General features: G+C 39.6%; 1 protein-coding gene across 4 annotated transcripts in view; it reads left to right on the forward strand.

Annotated features, from left to right (window-relative positions):
- Window positions 1–18553, forward strand: part of DYM (dymeclin) — a 349716-nt gene that overhangs the window by 131414 nt on the left and 199749 nt on the right. The gene's annotated exons all lie outside the window — the stretch shown is intronic.

Genomic DNA, 18553 nt, shown 5'->3' on the forward strand with positions numbered 1-18553 from the left:
CCTGTATGTGTAGTTTGCCTAAACAACAAAAGAGACAATGACTGTCTACCTTTATTCAAGGGGTCTGAACAGGAAAGGATGGGGGCTGTTATGGTATTACAGAGAGAGAATTACCTGTAGGAGTAAATGGATGAAGTTGAAGTTTATTAGATTATGGAACATTCTTCCTAAAGTTATTCAAGCTTCGTTGCCGTTGACTTAAAATTAGACTGGACCAAATAGCAGAATGTATTGTAGGGAATGCTTCTGCATTGGGAAGGGGAAAGATCATTTCTTGAAAAGCTGCTTCCAGAATATGTTAATGACATCAGAGCCTTGGTCTCTTCAAACACATTCATTCTTCTTAGTAACACCTTTTTCAGTAGTAATATACCCACACGTTGAAAAATCCACTCATCCAAGGATCTCTGAGTGCCATGATTTTCTGTATAATCTGAACTCTCATTTTAAATATGTTAAATTTTCTGCCCATTGTGATTGAGAGAATCTTCCAGTTGTAAATGAAGTGTAAATTGACGCTCTCCCACCTTGTTCAGATAGTTTCATTGTCTCTGCTGCTTCTCACAGCTTTTCCATGCTGCAGCTGCATTGGGTTATTGGGAACCATATGGACAGCAGTGAATCAGGTGACTCTTACTGTGCTGTTCCCAGGAAAGTTAGGATCAAAAGTGGGGACAGGCAATAGATTTCTAACTTCATAGTTTGACCTATTAGAAGTTTTTAGTTTGTTTCCCTTGGCAGCAGGGAAAGAGTACTTTTTTCTGCTTTTGAATGGTAGTATGTGTTAAAGAACTTTGATCCAAGAAAAATCTTCTGTATCAATAACCAAATTTCCTGTTGACAGTCAAATATTTGCATGTGACCCAATATTAATGGACTTGTTATGCTGATTTGATCAAAAGAATGGACACTGTGAAAAGTAGCTTTTCTGCAAATTGTCCGTTTAAAAAACCAAATCCCTTAATGTGCACTTGAAGTGAGATTTTTTTTAATTAATCTAGACCCAGAGAATTACATTTTTACAATGGTGTGTGGAGATTTAGTAATGCCACCCTTATTAATATCTTATGAGAGTCTCCTATTAAAGTTCATGAAAATCATGAGACCAAAATATTGCGCACACAGTACTTCAGATTTCAGAGTAAATGTTTGCTTGATATGATTCCGCTTATTAATGGTCCTGCTACCTCCATTTGATATGGACGTACATTGATATGTACAGTTATTGTGAGTGTTTATATTCCAAAAGGTAAAAACAAAATAAAGATTTGCTGGTATTTAGGTTTCATCTCAAAACCATTTAAAACTTTGCAAAAATTTCTTTAAATTCAGTATTTCTCTTGCATTCATTCTTGTTACACTGTGTCGATGTCTTAAAAATATGCCAGTCTACAAGTATTTGATAACTGAATTTACTTTGCCGGATTCTGAATATGCTAGAAACTAGCCTTTCATAATTAGTTTTAAAATGCTCTTTCTTTTATGTTGCAAGCTAGTTTTGGTTAATTATCTTATCCAAATGCTAGGCAGTGGATTAGCTAACACTTATGATTGCACAAAGCATATTAAATATGGCTGAAAATTAGAAATTCTGTTGCTGCTATTATTTTATATTAGTATTATTTTATATAGTGCCACATATATTGTCAGATTTTAAGATATGTTATTCTATTAAACCGTCTAAATATTTAAAAAAACTGTTGTCCCTCTGAAGTGTTATAATTTCACTGCATGAAAACTAGAATGCATGAAGGCTATAGCTATTCCTGTCTTAATTTGTGAGGCCTTGCTCTTAATTACTTTGTTTCATTGGATGAAGTAATCCCTCTGTATAGTTTGTATAACAGTGTGTTAAACTTATAAAAAGCAGTAAGGTAATTTTGAGGTCAAAGATTTTTGACCTATAAGATCACTATGCAGATTAAATTACCCCATGTTTCCTTTGTTTCAGCGTTGCCAGTTTCTCTCTAGGCTGAGTCTTTCAGAGACTTGTAATGGGAGTTTCCTAATTTTATTTGGCTGCAATGGTATCCAAATCGTTAATCAACAGGACAGGGTTAGGCTGGTGCTCCCCAATTTTAGCTTTATTTTAGTTCTTTAAAGTCTGTCTTAGGACTTAAAATTTTTCTAAGAAATTATAAAAACTTTGCTTTGATTTAAGACTGGGGTTCTCAAACCTTTTCATTATGGGAACCACAATTTGATACAGAGATGGCCTTGTGGATCTGTCCTCTCTCATTAGTGATTCCATGGACCACTTTTTCCTTTCCCATTTGTTATCACATAACATCCCTGTGGCCACTAGTGAAATTGCTTACAGGGAAAAGTAATATTAGGAAAATGTTTATGTATTTTTAGCTTTTGTCTAATACAATATAGCAGCTTGGAACAAGAATGAGAGCACCACGTCAACAGCCAGCTCTCCACAGGCCACTAGCAAGTGCTTCTTAGCCCACAATTTGAGAACCATTGATCTAAGAAATTTGGTATGCATGCTGCATATTAAACAAATACCCTGAAGTTCCTAAAGCTGCTGTCTGGACATAATAATTAAATATTAGTTCTATTGATTATTTTTTTTAAGAACAGTTAGTCATCGTTCTTGGTGGAAGAAGGACTTGTTAGCATTAGGTGAGTGTTTGAGGAAACTCCTTTTTGCTATTTTCCTTCACAATCAACTTTTACTTTCACAGTAAGCTTTTTGGGATGCAACAGAAAACAGCTGCCTGTATTCCAAAAGTTTCACCAAATGGTGGGATGTGACATGGAACTAGTTCTTGAGCTGTTGACGTGTTCAACTAGATGCCTGTTCATTTTTCCCCCCCAAGTCCAATCTGTAAATATTCTTCTTCTTTCTAGTTGGTAGCTAGGGATATGATTGCCAGGTTGGAAATGTTTAAAATGAGACCAAAACAAGTCACCAGCATTTCTAGGCCCTGCTGTCTCTAAAATTCCTACATCTCCTTCAGCCAAAAAGTGGCCAGAGGCTGCCAAATAAATCTGCTTTATGCAAGGCTCTGATGAAGGCTCTCAGAAAAAGTCTGATGGCCAGAAGCTGGCACTTAGTCAATTTTTTTTTTAAACCAATAAACTCAACTGCAGAGTGGAGAATGTGTAGTAGAGGTTGAGGCTGCTGGGAAGAAATGGATGTGCTATTCTGTCAGGCTCCAGTGATGAGAAGAATGAGCAATCCAAAAAGATTGTCAGCATAAATTAAAATAAAATGTTATGCTTTGACTTAAAATGATGGATAATCAATTTAATGGAAAATTGTTTGAGACTTTGGAAGCTGTGTAATTGACTGACCCATGTAAGTTCACTGAAAGTTTGTCTTGCATTCTGTCATAAATGTGGAGACTGATAATGTGTGGCTGAATGTTACAGGATCCTGCTCTGTAAGATTTTGATAATGAAGTAATATGGTGCCAGAACGTAAATCTTGAGCGTAGCAGTAGATGTTGGAACATGAATGGATTCTTGCAGCAACTAGGGAAAAAAATTCTAAAAGAATTTGAAAATTCCCCTCCCATATTTCTTTTCCAGTCAGAAACATGAAATAAACAACAAAGGAAATACATGCTGATTTAGTTCTTATTCCAGGAAGAAGGCTCAGAAGTGGCCGTTTTATCCCCTACTAAACTAAAGGTCATGAAATAGAAAAAGACATTCATTCTGAGACCATTAACTACTGAGTAGTTTAATCGCTATCCCAGGAAGAGCCCCAAACTCAATAGAACTGGTGCAATGAGGCCACTAATTTCCAGAGGGTGAAAACTTGTGGAAATATTGTGTATGTTGAAGTAATGTATGGTTCTAACGTGCGAGTCAGCTAAAATTAAATCAGTGCAACATTTTATATTGAATCTAAATATTTTAAAGTAGGCTCTCCATTCTGCCATCCCCATCCCCTATTCAAATGTAAAATCTTTCACCTTGAAACCAAGCCATTAACATTTTTCTTTAATCACATGAAAGCATGAATGTGTGCAGCAAAGTTTAAAACTTAACTGAGTGGAAGTACAAACATGCACATCGCCCAGATGTGTCCTATTTTTCCTGGATAATGGAAATTAGATCTTTAGCACTGAATTTCTTTAGTTTTCTGCTTATATAAAAGACTATGTAGGATGTTGAATGGAGGTTCCTTATTGTCATAAAATCTCATTTCATATATTTGATACTGTTCCATAAATTGTCATGCTAAATTAAAATCCCAAATTTGTTTTCACTGATACGGAAGGTGTTTCCAGGTAGTTCATAAAAGCCCTGAAATTCTCTGCTGAACAAATGTACCCTGCATCCCGAAGGTTTCTTCCCTTCTTATTCAAAGCATACCCGCATAGAAAGGGAGCTTCAGATTCTTTTATTAATTTATTTAACTGATGATCTTGAAGACAGGAATTGAAGCAATAAGGCCAAGGTTTTAGTAGGAGCAAATAATTAAGCAGTCAGTTTGCAAATACCTAGAAGATAATAAGGCAAGGGTCAGCAACGTTCAGCACAAGGCCCATCAGGGTAATCGGCTGGTGGGCTGTGAGACATTTTGTTCACGTTGACTGTCTGCAGGCATGGATCCCCGCAGCTCCTAGTGGCTGCGGTTTGCTGTTACTGGCCAATGAGAACTGTGGGAAGTGGCACAGGCCGCAGGGATATGCTAGCCGCCACTTCCCACAGCTCCCATTGACCGGGAACGGCAAACAGTGGCCACTGGGAGCTGTGGGGGGCCGTGCCTGCAGACACTCAACGTAAACAAAATTTCTTGTGGCCTGCCAGCAGATTACCCTGATGGGTCCCGTGCCAAAGGTTGCTGATGCCGGTAATAAGGTGATAAGTAACTGTGGATTTGTCAAGAACAAATCATGTCAGACCAACCTAATAGCTTTCGTTGACAGGGTAACAAACCTTGTGGATAGCAGGGTAGCAGTAGATGTGGTATATCTTGACTTTATTAAGGCTTTTAATACAATCTCACATGACCGTCTTTGACAGTGTGCTGAGTATGGAGGGCTTAATCAGCACTCTGCCACTCCAGCCCCAATCAAGGGGAATGGACTAGAGCTCGTTGAACGGCCCTGTGCCTGCCTAGCAATAAGAAACAGCTGCCAGCCTAATTAGCCAGAGGCTGTAAAGGTTGTGAGGAAGGAAGCTAGAGCAGGAGGAGGGAAGAGAAAGGCCAGGCACAAAGGTGGGGCCCTCTAGTCTGCCGCTGGCCAGGCCTGCTGCTGGCAGTTTGGCTGTGAAAAACCTGTGCATCAATAGTGAGGTGTGTGTGTGTGTGGATGGGGAACAACTGTAAATAAACAGCACTGGTGTTTGCATCAACCTGAGGTGTCCCTGACTGATTTGTGAGGGAAGCAGGGGCAGAAACCAGAGGGGCCCAGCTTACACCTCTTTACACCTCATAAACAAACTAGTGAAATAGAGCCTAGATGGAGCTACTATAAGGTGAGTGCATAACTGGTAAGAAAACAGTTTCCAGAGAGTAGTTATCAGTGGTTCACAGTCAAGCTGGAAGGGTATATCGAGTGGTGTCCCGCAGATATCAGTTCTGGGTCTGGTTCTGTTCTGTATCTCATCAATGATTTAGATAATGGCATAGAGAGGACACTTATAAAGTTTGTGGATGATTCCAAGCTGGGAGGGGTTGCAAGTGCTTTGGAGGATAGAATTAAAATTCAAAATGATCTGGACAAGCTGGAGAAATGGTTTGAAGTAAATAGGATGAAATTCAATAACGACAAATGCAAAGTACTCCACTTAGGAAGGAACAATCAGTTGTACATATATAAAATGGGAAATGACTGCCTAGGAAGGAGTAGTGCGGAAAGGGATCGGGGGGAGGAGGGTGTCAGTGGATCACAAGCTAAATATGAGTCAGCAATGTTAACACTGTTGCAAAAAAAAGCAGACATCGTTCTGTGATGTATTAGCAGCAGTGTTGTAAGCAAGACACAAGAAGTAATTCTTCTGCTTTACTCCGTGCTGATAGGACCTCAGCTGGAATATTGTGTCTGGTTCTCGGCACCACATTTCAGGGAGGGTGTGGACAAATTGGAGACGGTCCAAAAGAGAGCAACAAAAATGATTAGAAGTCTAGAAAATATGATCTATGAGGAAAAATTGGGTTTGTTTAGTCTGGAGTAGAGGGGGGACATGATGGTAGTTTTCAAGTACATAAAAGATTGGAGAAATTTGTTCTCCTTAACCTTTGAGGATAGGACAAGGAGCAGTGGACTTAAATTGTGGCAAGGGCGGTTTAGGTTGGACATTAGGAGAAACTTCCTAACTGTCAGGGTAGTTATGCACTAGCATAAATTGCCTAGGGGGGTTGTGGAATCTCCGTCATTGGAGGTTTCCAAGAGCAGGCTGGACAAACAACTGTTAGGGACAGTCTAGATATTACTTAGTCCTGCCACGAGTGCAGGGAACTGGGCTAGATGACCTCTCGGAGTGCCTTTCTGTCCTGTGATTCTGTGATTGTATTATCTCATGAGGGAATCAGAAGATATGACCTTGTTGGGTTTGTAAGCAAAACTCTCATCAGTATTTTGGATATAAACATAAAATGGCTGCTTAACACTGGAAAAAAGCAAGGAAAAGACGTTTGATTACATGCTATGTTTAACATTAAACTGATACTTTTAGATAATGTTTTCATCTCTTAGCTGAGAGAGCCGAAAAGCAAGTTAACAAGAGCAACCTCAGGCTCTGCAATATTCAAGAGACAAAGGGCTCTGTTATTAAGATATAGAATGTGGACACCGTTATAGCACCTCTTGCCAGGATTATGGATATTCACTCAGAGGGGGAGTTCTAGTTTGGAGACCCGACATGTAGAAAAGGCCTTTGACCCCACATGCTCAGAAAGGCCTTTGAAGCCTCCCCTGAGCATCCTAGGCAGCTACCTGTTTGGAAGAGTAACTCTTTCCTGACTGGAAGATCTCAAAGCCCTTAAGGACAGAACCAGCTTCTGGTTCAATTTTAAAGAAGTCTCCCTAGGAACAGTGTTTGTAGCTGGTGCCTCAATGAATGCAATGAGATTCTCAGCCCAAGCCGTGGCTTCCAGTTCAGTAGCAAGGTGCCACCTATGGTTCCGTCCCTGAAAGGTGGACACTCACTCTAAGCAGGTCCTATGCTCGGCCAACTTTACAGGTTCCTTTCTCTTTGGAGAAGAGCTGGAGAACGTGGTGGCAGACAATATGGAAAAATCCAAACAGTCTCTCCCTGCCCCAATAAGTATCCCTAGGAGAGGGTACAAACCGGCTTTCAGATAGAGACAGTCCTTTGCTCGCCCTAACAGAGGCACCAGTGAACGATAACAGATTCTCTGAGGAAAAACAGTGGCATTGAGGTGCAGGGAGACAATCTAGAGCAGTGGTTCTCAGACTTTTGTACTGGTGACCCCTTTCACATACCAAGCCTCTGAGTATGACCTCCTTATAAATTAAAAACATTTTTTGTATATTTAATACCATTATAAATGCTGGAGGCCAAGCAGGGTTTAGGGTGGAGGCTGACATCTCATGACCCCCCATGTAATAACCTTGTGACCCCCCTGAGGGGTCCCGACCCCCAGTTTGAGAACCCCTGATCTAGAGGGACCTCACTCCTCCACCCCCCACTTTGTCATCAAATTTACTTGATGACAAAGATCATATCCACCCAGAACTGAAGCTAGGAGGCAGAATTTCTCCATTCCTAGAGGAATGGTTTTCATCAACCACAGTCAAATGGACCAGGGAGGTAGTCAGCTAGGGGTCCTCCCTTGAGCTGAGGGCTCCATCACATCCATTTTTCATCCAGTCATCCAGTTCCAAGGACCCTGCAAAACACAATCGGATCCAGAATGAAATAACTCATCTTCTGGATATGGGAGTGGTGGAGAATGTTCCTTCGGAAGAAAGGTTCTCTGAGTTCTACTCCCTCTTTCTTCATTGTGCAGAATTCTTGACGTCAAAAGTCTCATTCTTGGCCATGGTCTAAATGCTGTCATCTCTGTCAAGGGAGGATTTACTGACTTTTGTAGGTCTACCAGATGCATATCTCCATATCCCTATCAGATTGTGCAACCACAGATTTGAGGTTTGCTCATGATGGGAACCTTTATCAGTACTGCACACTTCTGTTCAGCCTGTCCTGGGTCCCCAAGGTTTTTACAAAGATGTTGGTAATGATAATAGCCAGACTCAGGTCACAGAGAGCCTATCCTATCCCCTTTCCTGGTCAACGTTCTGATCAGAGCTCCATCGCGATTAGTACTGCACAGGGCCACATCTTGGATGTTGAATCTCCTTTAGGTACACGGCTTCATCAACAATGCCAGGAAAAGTTCTTTGGTTCTGTCCACCAGAATAATCCATCTGGGGGCAGAAATAGACACCTTGGTAGCAAGGATCTACCCATCATAAGAAAGATTTCAGGAAATCCTGAAATTTATCATCTTGCTCAAGAGCCACAGGAGACTCTACCATAGCATTATGCTTCCAACTGCTATGACTTCTGGTGTCGTGCATAGGGATCGCTTCATGGACACAGTCACTCATCAGATGTCTTCAAGCCTTCATTTTAAGGGTGTGGGAACACTCCCAGGATTGCAGGAAAAATCAACTCCTTACAGTGGAGGTCAATCCGTGACAACGTTTGCAAAACCATGCCCATCTGCCTTCCACATTAGTTAGTCTTCACAACTGGTGCCAGTCTGGAGGGCTGGCGAGCTCACTTGGAGACCTAGGGTCTCTAGAGCCAGGATGAAAAATCTCAGAGTATAAACTTCTAGGGTTGAGAGTGGTCGAATTAGCTCTGCAAAGGTTCCAGCCCACCCTAAGGTGAAACCATGTCCTGATTCAATCAGAAACTATTATTGTGATCACATATTTAAACAACCAAGCGGGAACAATGAGTCTGACACTACACTCAGAAGCACTGGAAATATTGAAGCAGGTGGAACAGTTCCTCCTTTCCCTCAGAATGATCCACATCAAAGAAGATCTGGACCAAAAGGCAGATTGGTTCAGAAGGCTCAGTTTAACAACTCAGTTATTCCTGAATCAAGAGGTTTTCAGTCTCATCTGTCAGATGATTAGTCTCCTTTCAACTGACCTGTTTGTGAATCATACAAATGCAAAGAGGCTGAAATACTTCACAAAGGAGGCAGACCCCTGTGTGCCTTATCATACAGTTGGGCGTGAGACCTATTTTGCCTGTTCCCTTGCTTTCCGCTACTGCGGAAGGTGGTTCAGAAAATAAGACAAGAACGGGTAACTAATTCTTATAATTCCTTATTGGCCAAGAAGACCTTGGTTTTCAGACCTGATAGAGCTGAAACCGGAATCCCCACTCCAGCTTCCATGGAGACTGAACATTCTCTCAGAAGGTCCTCTTCTTCATCTGGAACTGAAACTGCTTCAACTAACAGCTTGATTATTGAAAGGGAATCACTGTGAGGCATGTCTGTCCTCCACGGTCATCAGGACATTGCTTTCATCTAAGAGGGTATCAATACTAAAAGCATATTCCTCTATCTGGACCACATTCTGTAACTGGTGCCAAGAATACAGTGCTGATCCCAGAGTTCCTGGAATTCTAGCCATTCTGAATTTTCTCCAAGAAGGCCTAAACAGAGGCCTTCCTCCCAGCACCATTGCATGTAAGGTCCACTTTTTAGTATGCTATTTGTAGGATTTTCGAGCACCCAGGCATACAGTCCACAGGTAGCCAGGTTCCTTTGAGCAGTCTGACTAGCCACATCTGTGGTCAAACTACTTTCCAAAATGGGACCTACCTCTAGTTTTGAGGGCACTGACAAGCCATCCCTATGAACCTTTGCTTTCAGTGTTAGCTTTTTATTTATCCATTAAAACTTATTTCTTAGTAGCTGTCACATCCACCAGGTGAATGTCTGAATTGGCAGCCTTATCTATACAGAAGCCTTGTTGTGTTTTCCAGGAGGACAAGGTGGTTCTTAGGACACCAGAGTCCTTTCTTTCTAAGGTGAATTCTTCCTTCCACACTTCCCAAGAGGTTGTGCTTCCTTCATTTTATCCAAAACTACGATAGCCAACTGAAAAGGCATAGCTCACCTTAGATTTCGGAAGAGTGTTGAAAATCTTTCTCAAGTGTGCAAAATCCACGAGAAGATCGGACTTCCTATTTGCATCCTTCCACCTAAAGTGCTAGGGATATGGAGTTTCCAAATCCTCCTCCACTCAGTGGATTAGACAAATCATCAGAGGTTCCTGCCCCAGAAGGAATCAAGGCTAACTCCATGAGATCCTTAGTAGCCTCATGGTTGGCACGAGCAAGTTCGTCCACCTCAGAAATTTGCGAAGTGGTCCCTTGTTCTACAGCTAATGACTTCATTAAGCATTACAAAGTGGAATTTTGTCTTCTGCAGAGGCCTTCTTTGGCAGGAAGGTGATGAGGTGGCAAACTGGAAATAACATAGAACTTTGAGCAGTCTATATTAAAGGAGGGGTACTTATTTACTGAACTCTATTAGGGATGGTTATGAAAACATCTGCTCTCTGCTCAATATTTCCCCAATATCCAGAATTGAGGGAGAAGCTGGGCTACAGAATGGAAAATTTCTTACTGATGATTTCCTTTCTGCCAGCAGCATCTCCCAGAATCTACCCACCTAAGTGGCTTGTGAGCCAAAGGTCAAATATGAAGTGGAATTGTTACCATAGGATAGTTTTTCCTTAGTCTCATGTGCAGTTATTTCATTGTCTGGAATATTTTGTAAGTACTGATATTATGCAGGATTTACAGCTTTGGGAATAACTTATCTGGTGGCAAATGGGGCATGGCCTGAATGTGCAGAGTCAAAGCACTGATCTGCCTCCATGAAGCTGCAGAGAGAGAGCAGCAGCACAGAAGCTCAGAATTGTGGGAGATACTGCTTGCAGAAATGAAATTATCAGTAAGAAATTTTCCATTGTCTGAGCTGCCAGAGGAAAAAACGATTAATGTTTAAGATCAAAACAACATGTTCTCTCCAGACTCTTCTGTGTATTTGCCAAAACAAAATAATTTTTTTTAAATTTGTTGGCAATTTTATTGTTTAGAGGACAGAAATACAGGTAATAGGGTATCCTGTCGTTGAATGCATCAATAGAATCATATGAGAGAATTTCAATTATAGAATTCACTGCAAATATTCTTACGTGCAACATTAAGGCATAAATGTAAATAAAACACCCAAAATGTGCTTATTGAAAACACATGGAGAAATAATTTTTTGTGGCTGTGGGTTTGTTGTTTTTATAGACTGACAACTAGGGTAGTTGAAGCAAAGCCTTTTGTGTTAACTAATATACAGATCTTCAACAGGAAAAGGGTATTTTAGAGGCTGAGTCGCAGCTAGTGTTTGTCATGGAAACGGCCTTTAAGAAAACGTCAATCTAATTCTCATATTCTGGATCTTCGTAAGACAACTAATAGCAAATAAACTTTAAAGTGAAGATAATATTTAAAAATAAATCCAAACATGGTATGAAAATGCGCAGTTAAGTCATACAAACAACTTTCACTCTCTGCTGTAGTGAGTGTAGTATTTTACTGATGAACAGACCAATATCCAGATTAACCCTTTATTATGAACAGAACTAAATATGGAATAATATAGCAAACTTTCTACTACTCTGTCAAGTATCAGAGGGGTAGCCGTGTTAGTCTGGATCTGTAAAAGCGGCAAAGAGTTCTGTGGCACCTTATAGACTAACAAACATATTGGAGCATGAGCTTTCGTGGGTGAATACCCATTTCATCAGATGCAACTACTCTACTACTACTCCTTGTATCTGCAGCCTGGGACTTCCCCGTCCTGGGCTTTCTTGTTTCTTGTTTCTGCTCAGCAGGAATGGGTAATTGGGAAACCAAAGACTGCATGAAGAGTGTGTGTGTGACACAATCCAATAATAATATAGTACTGAATAGTGAATAATTATATTTATGGCCCCCAATTAGATTCAACTCTTTTTTTTTTTTTTAAAGATGCATTTTTTCCTTTTGGGAGGGGCAGGTTGTCACTACAGGGCAGAGTTAAGGTTATTTGGGTGCCTTAGTTGTGTATTTCCATACCTTTTATGTTTGAATTTCTTTAAAATTTAATCTTAGCTTTGCATTTCTTGGGTTTGCAGTGCTTACTTTGGGGATAATTGCAAAATCCCTTTGTAGTTCTACCATTAACTTACTGATGTACTGATGTTACATGTACACTCTCTCTCTCACTCAATTTTAATTCCAGTTTAACAAATTTGATATGAAAACTTTGTTGTCTCAAAATTATTAAATTATTACCTGACCCTAAATAAAAAAGACAAAGACAATGTTACAATTTGCTATTCTGATGATTTGAGGATATGGAATGTCCCTTAAATCTCTTTCTTTTACTTGTAGGGCCAGGTTAGTTTTAGGAATCAGAACTCGCTAATTAATATTTTCTCTTAAAATTTTGAGAACCGGTGTAAAGAACTATTTAACCTTTGACTGACGTATCTTGCCAGCCAGTGTTTTGAAAATGTCTGTTACAGCATATATGTGTTACATACAGTTCATCCTCTTGACAGCCCACACATTAACAGGATACCTTCCATATTTATTGGTCCTTGACAACCTTTTCTCTTTCACCAAATGTAGCATTCTTGATGTTCACCCTGTATGTCCGTCACCCTCATGACAAATGCACTGAACATTTAAGGTGGATATGAGACTGGTTTTGTTCCTATATTTAATTTTATATAGCCACTGTATCTGCTTTTCCAGCCTTTCCAAACTATTTTTGATTAGCTATTTATTTCAATATTTTGAGTTCATGATAATCCAGAAGGAATAGCTTAAGGTTTTCTGCTGGTTTAGGAGCAACCACTCATAACAGTCAGTGCCAACTTTTGAGATGCCTCGTGGCTCTGAAGTGAATGTTATATATCTCTTTTAGGATAATATTGCTCTTTCAGAATGAGAGAGTTGCCAACTGAGAGAGACAGCTTCAGGAGGATAGTCAGGTCATGAGTTTGGCTATGTACCTCCTTTTCCTAAATTCAGGGGAAAGGTGTAGTAATGGCTGATGCTATTACAGATGGTGGAAAATAAAAATGCTGGTTTAGCTGAGAATAATGAATGCATAATAGTTGTGGTTTAAAAGGGGGAAAATGTATTACAGTCTGATTCATTTAATGAGTGAAGATAAGATAAATGATTGTCAGGTTTTTTTAACCTTTGCAAAATGTGGCCAGCCAAATTACACTTCCAAATGGCTCTAATGTGAGTTAAAGGTATACTTCAGTGTTGAGGTTGAGCAGCATTTTTTATTCAGCTGCATTGTTTCAATTTGGGAGCAACTGATCAAAAATTTACTGATAAAGGGTGATTCATGTAACATGACTGTTTTAGTGAAGTATTTAATTATAATTGCTCTTCATTAAGGGGTCTCCTTCAAACTAATTAATGCTGAATGGCATTATTTCTCTTCCTTTTGGCATTGTAATAATTTCTTTGCAGTGAGCATGAGGAAGTGGGTGTTGATTTATTACAGAAGCTGAATGTATAACTATGTTTGAAGAAAAGTGCCATTCAGGTGGCTTGAGTTTAAACAAGGCCAACTATAGTTTAAGCTGTTTTTGGTGGACTTTAGCAAGGTGTTTGACACAGCCCCATATGACATTCTTATAAGTAAGCTGGCAAAACGTGGGCTCGGTGGAACTACCATTAAGTGGATATGTAATTGGATAAACAACTGCAAATAAAGAATAACTATTAATGGAATGATGTCAGATTGGAAGGAGATCTCAAAAGTGGAGTTCCACAGGGATCTGTTCTGGGTCTGGTGGTGTTTGACATATTAATAATGATCTGGATGTAGGAGTAGAGAGCATACTGATCACATTTTCAGATGACACAAAGCTGGGGGGATTGCAAACACTTTGGAGGTTAGAGCTAAAGTTAAAAAAGATCTTGATAAATTGGAGAACTGGGTTATAGACAAGAAAATGGAATTCAACAAAGACAAATATAAAGTGCTACTTTTAGGGAAATAAAACCAAATACACAGATACAGAATGGAGGATTACTGGCTTGGCACCAGCACTGCTGAGAAGGATCTGGGAGTTGGGTGGATCAAAACTCCAATAGCAGTCAACAATGCAATGCTGTTGCAAAAAAAATAAAGGCAATTTTTTGTTACATTAACAAGAGACATAGCATGCAAGTCAGAGGAGGTGATAGTACTGTGTAAGTCGACACTAGTTAGGCCTCAGCTGGAATACAGTGTCCAGTTTTGGTCACCAATGTATAGAAAGGGTGTAGAAAAACTGGAAAGGATCCATAGGCAAGTGACAAAGATGATCAAACAGACGGAATGCAAGCCATATGAGCAAAGGCTGAAGGAACTGGGTCTCTTTAGTTTGAAAAAGAGGAGACTGGGGGGTGGGGGGACATGATAGTGGTCTTCAAATACTAGGAAGAGTGCCTTTAAAAAAAAGGAAGAAAAATTGTTCTCTCTTGCCATAGAAGGCAGGATAAGAGGCAATGAGTTCAAAGTACAGCACAGCAAATTAAATCTCAGCAAAAAGTTCCTCACTGGAAGAACAGTAGGACAATGGAACAACTACATATGCTAGTCATGGAATCTCGTTCACTGGAGACTTTCAAAAGGAGGCTGGATAGCCATCTGTCTTGGATGATTTAGGCACACAACAAATCCTGTATCTTTGCAGGGAGTTAAACAAGCTGACCCTTACGGTGCCTTCTAAGCCTTTTGTTCTATGATTCTATCAGGTAGAGTACGTTTCTGCTTTAAATTCAAAAGGATCCATATAGGCTCTCATGTCCAATGTGTCTAGAGTCTGAAAGAAGACTAAATTGCCTTAAATTGTTTCTTTAAATTGGAGAAATACATTGTATTTATTGTAAATTAAAATTTTAGTTAACAGGTGATCAGTAAGAATTCCTAATGCTGGGATTGTTCCTTTCATGATCCTGAGTAATGAGTTTCAAGATTTTGCTGATCAAGCAGTTTCTGTCATACAATGTGTGGAAACAGGGAAGTGCTGGGAGATGTATTGAGTGCTAAACAGGGATGTAGTCATCAGTTAATCATCAGTACTTTAATAAGAAGTGGGCATTCAAGTATACTGGTTTAAGGTATTATTAACACATTTAATTTAAAACTAAACTATGATATGCAAATTAGCACTCTTAAGCATCCAAAGCTTGGAAAATATGGAAATTAAACTTAACGCATAATCTTAACTCTTTTACAGAAACTCTACAGCTACATGATGACATACTATTTTGTATAAGATAATTTCTACTATCTTAGATATACATGTATATTTATAGTAACGTGATTGTGTAATTAAAGACTGTATCATAGTAGCTTAAAGCAAGGGGCTAGAGTTAAGGTCCTTTGCTTTTCTTTCTTCTGAGTGCTTAATTGTGATAGCATTGCATTAATATAATTTTTTGTAATTAATTACTTACGGGGTTTTGTTTGAATGGGGAAGCTACCACTTTACTAAGAGGTACCAATCAATAAAGGTGACTGGTTCCCAACAGAATTACTAGTAAATTGTGTACTTTAAGCTTAACAGAAGCCAATTGGTCAAAGGTAAACTATTGTCTGCTAGTTTTGCAGGCTAAATTTGTATTTCCATAACTTCATGTGTTCTGTATAATCCATTAAAAATGCCTAAAGGTAGCATAAGTGTTTTCCACTGAAGTATTAGATTTTCTCAAGTTTCATTCATTTATTCTAAATCCTAACTTAAAAATCAAAGGGTGGATCTGATTAAAACAGAACTGAGGTTAACTATTGTTAATTTTGCCTAGTCCTCATTAAGAACATTGTTTGAAATTTGGAAGACATGACATATGTCCACAACGAAGTGTACAGTGCTGTTGTCTTTTGCATAACTGTAAATCTGGCTATTAAAGTTTAACAAGTTGTAGCAATTGTTATGTTCCCTGGTGATGAGCTAATTGTGTTTCTCCTAAAACAGATGAATTGTTTAAGAACACCTTACTAGATGCACAAAAAGCCACAATCGAAGAAGAAGCCTCTATTGGTTAAAAAACCAACCTGCTTTAGAGAGGAAGTGAAGGAAGCTATAGAATTAAAAAAATAAAATAAAATAAAAAGGAAGAAAGGGAAATTTGATGATAATAATAAATATAAATTAGAATCTAGGAATTGTAAAAAAAAACTGCTTAGGCAAGCAGAGATAAGGACAATACGATGTAGTTTTTAAAAGTATATTAGAAACAAACAAAAAAAATCCCAACAATGGTTTTGGTCCATTACTAGATGGAAATGGTAAAATTGTCATAAATAATTCAGAAAAGTTCTGTTCTGTATTTGGGGGGAAAAACATGTGAAGTAGTTATATTATGTGATAACACCCTTTCCATTCCACTGGTGTCTTAGGTGGATGTTAAACAGTAGCTACTAAAGTTAGACATTTTAAAATCAGTAGATCTGGATAACTTGCATATGAGAGTTTTAAAAGAGCTGGCTGAGGAGTTTGCTGCACTGTTAATGTTGGGTTTTCAATAAGTCTTGGAACAGTGGGAAAGTTCCTGAAGACTGGAAGAACGCTAATGTTGTGCCAATATTTAAGAAGAGTAAATGGGATGACCTGGGTAATTATAGGTTTGTCAGCCTGAGATTGATCTCAGGCAAAATAATGGAGTAGTTGATACGGTACTCGATTTAATCAAGAATTAAAGAAAGATAATATAATTAATACCAATCAATATCAGTTGAGTGGGCGTTGAATGACCATCACCAGCCATTGACCAGCAGGGGAATAGTAAACAAGGGATTTACAATTCAATGACAGTTGTGCAAGCACCACACAATGGGGACTGCTCAACTTTATGATTAAGTTGCACAAGTCCACACCAGGGGGATTGCTCAGCCCTGTGACTTAACAAAGCCCGCCAGGCATGCCTGAGCTAGTGTCTTCCTGGCACATAGACTGAAGATGTGAAAGAGGGGAAAGTGGCATCATGCTTTGGGCCTTTCTCCTCCCCCGCCTACACTGGAAGCAACAAGAATGCTGGGAAAACAAAGACTTGACCTGAGGAGACTGGTCCCAGGCTTAAAGGGGAACCCTGTGTACTAAGAACTGTAACACCTCATGGGGTGACAAAACTGCTTGATCCAAATACTGCCTAGTCTAATAAGGTTTAAGATTTAGACTGTGTGCTTACCTTTTATTTTCTTTGGTAACTATCTCTGACCTATTGTGCCTACCAATTATAATTTTAAATATTTTTTTATACTTAATAAATCTGTTTTATATTTTACCTAAAACAGTGTGTTTTGGCTGAAGTACTTTGGAAATCTCAGCTCAGGTTACAAAGGATGATGTGTGCCCTCTCCACATAGAGGGAGGGGCGCACTAGGTAATTAACTTATACTGGTCAGGCTTCTGACCAGGGCAAGACGGTAAAGTTGTGGAGTCCAAGGCTAGGGGCTTGGGAGATTTGGTGGTGCCTTTCTCTGTGTGTTTCGTGAGTGGCTCAAGCAGCATTCTTACAATCTAGCTGAGTGTGGGGCTCCACATGCGGTTGTGCTGAGTGATAACAACACCTGAAGGTGTTTGCTGCTTGTCACTAGCAAAGCATTGTGAGAGAAAGCCCAGGCTGGAGAGTTAAGGGGCACAGCGGTACACCAGTTCCAGGTTGTACTCTGGGGATCCTGTCACAATGACACAAATACGGGGAGTTGTAAATAACGAAGAGGACTGGTCACTGATACAGAGTGATCTGCATTACTTGTAGTGGGCACAACCAAACAACATGCATTTTAATAAGGCTAAATGTAAATTGTATGCACTTGGGAACAAAGAATGGGGCATGCTATCCTGCGAAGCAGTGACTCTGAAAAAGATCGGGTGTTGTGCTGGATAATCAGCTAAGTGTGACCTCCCAGTGCGATGCTGTAACTGAAAGGGCTAATGCAATCCTTGGATGGAAAAACTGGAACCTTGAGTAGGAGTAGAAAGGTTATTTTACTTCTCTGGATTTTGCACTGGTGTGACCTCGTCTGGAACACCACGTCCAGTTCTGGTGTCTCCAATTCAAGAAGGATGTTGATATGTTGGAAGGGGTTCAGAGAGGATCCACGAGAGTGAGTAAAGGCTTAAAAAGCATGCTTTATGGTGAGAGACTCCAAGAGCTAAATCTGTTTAGCTTTACAAAGAAAAGGTTAAGAGGTGACTTCGTTACAGTCTATAAGTACCTGCATGGGGAACAGATATTTAATAATGGGCTCTTCAGTGTAGCAGTGAAGGGTATAATACCGTCCACTAGCTGGAAGTTGAAGCTAGACAAATTCAGACTGGAAATAAGCCGTACATTTTTACAGTGAGAGTAATTAACCATTGGAACAACTTACCAGTGGTCATGGTAGATTCTCCATCACTACAAATTTTTAAATCAAGATTGGATGCTTTTCTAAAAGATCTGCACCAGGAATGATTTTAGGGAAGTTCTATGGCCTCTATTATATAGGAGGTCAGATTAGATCAGGGATCAGCAACCTCTGGCA

The sequence above is a fragment of the Gopherus evgoodei genome, chromosome 6 (genome assembly GCF_007399415.2).
Source record: "Gopherus evgoodei ecotype Sinaloan lineage chromosome 6, rGopEvg1_v1.p, whole genome shotgun sequence".
Classification (NCBI taxonomy): Eukaryota; Metazoa; Chordata; order Testudines; family Testudinidae; genus Gopherus; species Gopherus evgoodei.